Source organism: Sphaeramia orbicularis, chromosome 3, assembly GCF_902148855.1.
Source record: "Sphaeramia orbicularis chromosome 3, fSphaOr1.1, whole genome shotgun sequence".
Lineage (NCBI taxonomy): Eukaryota > Metazoa > Chordata > Actinopteri > Kurtiformes > Apogonidae > Sphaeramia > Sphaeramia orbicularis.
This window is the reverse complement of record NC_043959.1, coordinates 50452302-50458301: the sequence shown is the minus strand read 5'-3', so window position 1 is coordinate 50458301 and position 6000 is coordinate 50452302. Positions and strand designations below refer to the sequence as shown.

At 39.8% G+C, this 6000-nt stretch overlaps 1 protein-coding gene across 1 annotated transcript in view; it reads left to right on the top strand.

The window, feature by feature from the left end:
- Positions 1 to 356: 356 nt before the first annotated feature.
- The window catches only part of sox6 (SRY-box transcription factor 6), a 126344-nt gene continuing 120700 nt past the window's right edge, over positions 357 to 6000 (top strand). The window contains exon 1 of the mRNA XM_030130301.1: positions 357 to 754. The gene's annotated coding sequence lies outside the window, so the exon portion shown is untranslated. The remainder of the gene's footprint in view (positions 755 to 6000) is intronic.

Sequence of the window (6000 nt, the reverse complement as noted above, 5' to 3'; positions counted from 1 at the left end):
CACTTAAAGAGAAGTTAAAGGGGTCAGCGCGTCTTTTTTTTTTTTTTTACTCTTTCTCCAACGTGATGCGCAAAAAAAAAAAAGTGTCACTAAAGAAAAACTGTCAGATCTCTGGAGGGGGGAAAAAAAAGTCATCCTCAACTTTGCAGTAGTAAGTGATGCTCATTTTAGTAAGCCTATTAAACGGACTAAACTGCGGGCAGTAACAACCATCCTCCTTTTTCTCCACTTTTATTTCGCCACAGACCTCTCTCTCTCTCTCTCCCTCCCTCTCTCTCTCTCGCTGACTCTCTCACTCTCTCTCTCTCTCTGCATCTCTTGTCTGGGAGGAGGAGGGGGGAGTCCTGCCTCTTTGCCTTCCTCAGATCAATGCTCTGGCCACTCACTTTCTGATGTTGCACGACGGGAAATGCTTTGAATACTTGCGACATGGCTGCGCGCATTGATTGCCAAGATTGACAGCAGCTCTACCCATCGTCTTCTCTTGTCTGAGTAAGAGAGAGAGAGAGAGAGAGGAAGATCAAGAACAGATAGGCGAACAACAAAAGGTACTTGTAGTTTTGGACAGTCGAACTTCACAACCGAGTGTACGGGATCCCCTCATATGGCCCCGTGTAAGCAGTCTTAAGTTTTCGCTCAACAGATATCTCAGTGATCGGTTTGTACAAAGTCTAGTAGTAGTAGTAGTAGTAGTAGTCTTTACGCACGGGAAAAAGGACGCACTGTTATCTCCTCCACGACTGAGATCTACAAGGTAAACGACATGTTTCCTCTACTTTTCGGCATGCTCTACATTGTCCTGATATTCTTCACTTTGGATCTTATTGCTGATTCCTAAAACTGGAGCGCGCTGTCAGTGAAGTGTTGCGGCACATTACGCGCACTTCGCTTTGTAAAACGTTTTCAAAGTCGTCCATGGGCTAAACTTTGGTTAGATCGCGCGTTTGGATCGTGGAAGATGACTGTCAAACTTTAATTCTTGTGATAATCCGATGCGCCGCGTTCACCAAAACAAGCCAAGTATAATACACGCCAGACGGAGAGTGGCGCGTTTACGAACAGTGGAGGGATAGGATTCACCCCCCAAAAAAACTAGTAAAGACGCGTTAAATTCAACAGCAATTTCGACAAAAGTTAAATCTCAAACTGTTTAAAACATATTGTGTGGGTTTAAAATGTCTTTTGTTTTTTTTTCTTTGTTTATTCCAGCTGCATCCGTACAAGCGCACCCCGGACTATATGGCGTTAAAGTCAGTGTTTTGACTCCTGTCATCGACATTATCTCCACTGATCTTATACAAAGTAGTGTTTTTTATTCAGTGTGTGACTGTCTGAAGTTACACACAGAGCTTTAGTGTTTGTGTTTACATGTCCCGTAACTTTGTGGTGCTGGTGGCAGTTTCACTAGTGTCCACAGAGCGGTACCATTCATTGACAATGACATGCGCCTGGTAGGTTCCATGTCTGTGCTTGTGAGGTGAACAAGTTTATTTGAAGCTCTCGCTCATGTCTCATTATACACTTTTTTTTTCTTTTTACATGCAAGGACTGTTTGTCCTCTTTGCTGTCTTTTATAAATATTTTCCTGTGATTTTTTTTTTTTTTTTTAAGAGAAAGTAACTGTTTTCTGGCCCCCTTGCAGCCTGGGAATTTGCTCTTCCTTAACTTTCTCGGGAGGTCAGGGGAATTGACCTTAAAAGAATGCATAAGCCATAAATTAAATTCAACAATCGCCAGGCTTGTCCATTTAGAGAAGATGCACTTGAGCAGACAATTTTCCATTTAAGTCAAAAGCTGTGAAGCTCGGCTTCTGTCTTCACACTGAAAACAGAAGTTCCTCTGTGAGAAGTGCAAATGTCTTCCATAAGGGTTAATTATTTTTTTGTCACTGGGTTTTATTTTAGGACAATTAGGGAAAATTAATTATCAGGCCTTAAAATAGAAAATAACAATGCTGGAATTTTAAAAACATTATATTAACTGTCTATATTTAAAACACATTTGTACATTTTTAACCCATCTCCGGTGAGTTCTTTTTTTAAAATACCTTAATATAAATTAAATTCCAACAATTTATCATTAAAAGAAGATGATTTAGTGAATTATCCTTAAATGGACAGGGTGGTGTAAGTTGCGCAGAGGGGGTGTTTTCCAAAGTAAGTACACACTCCTGGTGATAGAATACCAGAATAATTTGTGGACTGCTGTAACAGTTGTGATCGTGTGCGTAAAGAGGATCACCCATGACGCGCTGGAAAACATGTTGAATTGATCTGGACAGTTTTGTTTCAGCTCTGAACACGTGCGTTTCGTGACCACAGACACGACACACCTGTGGATAATTCATTAAAGCATTATCTCCCGCGTTCCCCTTCTTCACAAATGCACACACACACACACACACACACACACACACACACACACACACACACACCGGTGCGCATTCCTGCTTGTATTTGACTAAATGGAACAAACAATCCTGCCTTATTTGCCGTGTCGGTGCAAAGTTTATTCCGTGTGGTATTTTGTTTGATCCAGTTGCTTTTTCTGAAGCTGTGAACGCAGGTTTCCTGATAAGGTAAGGCGGTTCTGGAGACCAAATGTACCAAAGTCTAAATGGCACATTTATAATTAGACTGCCCATTCAGCACATTGTCCTGATTGCTATACAGGGACACTCGGCTCTGTCTCTCCCAGAGTTTGTCTCTGACGGCTGGTGCAGCTCAGCGTGTTGCTCACGAAAAGAGCGAGAGAGGAAAGAGTGAAAAGCGCTCTTTGATGCCACAGAACCGCAGTTGGCTTAAATTTAACATCTCTCCCTTTTTTTTTGCACAGGGGATCCACGGGCATCTTAATTAACCACCTTCCTTTATTCACTTCTGTGCAAACGTCACATACAAATTTAATGTGCATTTTAGTAATTGGGGGGGAATTTAATGTTAATATTAATCTAATTTCAGTTGTGTGATCCCTTAAAAAAGTGCCGTTTTATGACTATCACTCGGGCCTCATGTGCGTTTTTCCGCAGTAATTACAGCTGATTTAAAGCTGAATTAAATACTGTCAATTTATTGGAATGTGATACTTAACAGAAGCAGGCAATGCTATATTTATCATACTTTACACTGATTGGCCTTGCACATTTTCTGTATTTTCAAGGACTAATCTGCAAGTGGATCTCTCGGGGTGACTTGAGATTTTTGCAAGACTGAGAAAGGCAGCATTTCCCACCTGGACTCAGCATAAGATATAGACTCGCAGACGCTGATGTGCCAGTAAGTTCAAAGATTTTAGGACTTTCATTTTGGCATGAGGGGAGAAGCCACCTGGCTCACTTGTCTAAACACATCCTGCTGTGTCCAACTCCACTATTTACCGCTTTGTAAAAGCAACTTTGCTGCTGAGAGTCATTTCTTAAAAAAAAAAAAAAAAAGTACATTAAGATTTGTACTGCTTTATGATGTTATATTGAGTGGGGGAGAAATGTTGGGAGCAGGGCCACTCTGAAATATGTTTAGACTAAGTGCCACAAGTTAAATTTACTCGTGCACAACCTTTAACTGTCTTCATCTGCACAGGTAGGATTTGTTTAAAGTAAGATCTTGTGCCAGCAATTAGTGGGATCAAAGAAAAAGCAGGAAGGAAGAGGGAGAAGGGAGAAGGGGGGGCAGACAGAAAGAAGGAGAGATGAGGAGGGTTGTGCTTTCTATGATATTGTCTGAATACTTTTCTATATCTGGGCTCTTTATATGGAAGTTGATTTTCAATCTGGCTTTTGGTTTGAACTAAAGGTGAGCTTTTCTCCTCTTAATAGCAGATATCGTCTAATAGAAACGTTATCACACCTTTCACTCAATAGAAAAGAACAAAACAAAATGACTTGTATTAATGTTGAACTTTCTGATCTTAATCAGCCGCTGTAGTGTTTTCTTTCACTCGATATTATCAGCTACTTTATCTGTAAGCAACATGATGATTCAAATGTAAAGTGCTGTTTTGAGTGAGGTTTCATTTTTGTTGCCCTGGTCTTCTGTTAACGGTTTTACCCTGAGCATATTCCCCTGTCAGAAAAACTCATGATAGAATGATTTCACAGTTATAGAAAATCACTTTAACACAGAGATAATTCTATAACAGGGTTATAAATGACAGTCATGTGATATGATTTACTGATAGGGCGGCTAATATTATTAATATCTACAATATTCTAGTTACTTGACATGAAAATCTGAGCTGTAAAGAGGCTGTATTTGAGGTGCTTTTAGGTGTGAAGGTGTCATTATTTTATTTATGTGTGTGATAAACTGCTGATTTTGATTTGTGACATAAAAAAAAAAAAAAAAAAAAAAAAGCCGTTCTATCCCAGGCCACATAATAGAGGCTTTTTCACATTAGGCATAATCTTTCTGTGTTTATAATGTTTTTACGGCAACACAGTTATTTTGTTAGAAGTGACGGGACTAAAGGGTGGGGTGTGAGGGGTTCATGGGTACTAGTCTACCTCTGTTCGTGGCAGTGGAGGAGCGGCTGAGACCTGATGATAAACAAGATGAGAGGAGGTAAACAACAGCAGGCTTGATAAAGGCAAAGGAGGGGGGCAGCAGACGGGGGTAGGACCGCAGGAGATAATAAATGTGGGAGCACATGTTGTGACATCTGTCTTTCTAAGTGTTATCTAATTTGCTGTAGAATATTTCAACAATGATCACAACTGATGGGGACATGCCAACGCAGATTTTTTTTTGTATTTTTTTTTTTTTTGTATTTTTTCCTTTTGCCGTGGTGCTTCTGACAAGTTGGTAATATGTAATTTCTGTCATGATTTCTTTAAGAGGATACTGTGATTAGGCAGCACTGAATATTGCAGTAAGTGTAATGAATGCATGCGTACATGTGGTGACAGAACTTGAGACGTCTCCCTGTTCACACACCAAAGAAGGATTGGTTGGAATAGTCCTTCTTTGACGATGACGATGTGCTCGGTGGCTTGAAAAAATTAAGTGCAGTTCAGACATCTTCTGCCTGGATAAAATGAAATTTTATTCGTAAAGAGAAGAAATTGTGGTTTTTCTCAGCCCACACAAATGTCACTTGCCGTAGAGGAGAAATACAGATGAAATCAACTGTCTTATGAGTCACCAAGAGCAGAAAGGGGCATCACCTCCACAGAGTGAGCGTCGTAAATGAAGAGCAGAGCATGTAGCACATATTAATAGAAACACACCTCCAATACGGCAGCTGTTTGAGAAATCTTTTCATGCTTTCACTTCATGAATTTCATCCAGTTTCGCTAGTAATTAGATTTAATTGATAGGTTTTTAAAATTGTCTTCTTTTCATAGTTCTGTTTTTCCTTGAACTCTGTTTCTCTAATGTGAAAGGCTGATCTTGAGTACACATTACAAGAAACAAATAGCACCTCTGTGCGTGAACACTTACTGAGCAGCGGCGAGGGTAGGGCCAGTCTTTTCTGCCCTGTTAGATCTCGGTCCCTCTGCCTGTTTTAAGTGAACAGTATTGCTGACATTAAAGGATTACACATGGAAAAAAAAAAAAAAAATCTAAATACGTGTGTCTTCACTGATACTGTATAATTGCACAAGTAACCTAAGTGGCTCATTTTGATCTGTATCATTCACTCTCCCACCAAATATGTTTTTCTTAAAATAATTGGACATTTTCTTTTAGTCCATAGCATAGTTGTGGATAATTAACTTTGACTTCAAAATGCAACAGTCTTGGCTATGGTAAGTAGCCTCTGTTGATTTTTTTTATTTTTTTTTTTAAAGTCTCACATTAATATGTAGAATTAATTGGAAGGGCCTTGGTGGCCATGTGCTTCTGACACAGGTCTGGGACGGTAATCAGGTGCAGGAATTAGTCAGGCTCATTGTTTTTTATGAATCAGATGAAGATTTGTACAGTGGCTATGTGAAGACGCTTGCCTTTATTTCCATATCAAAGAGCCACACAGTGCAGCCGGGCAGTAATTAAAATGTGG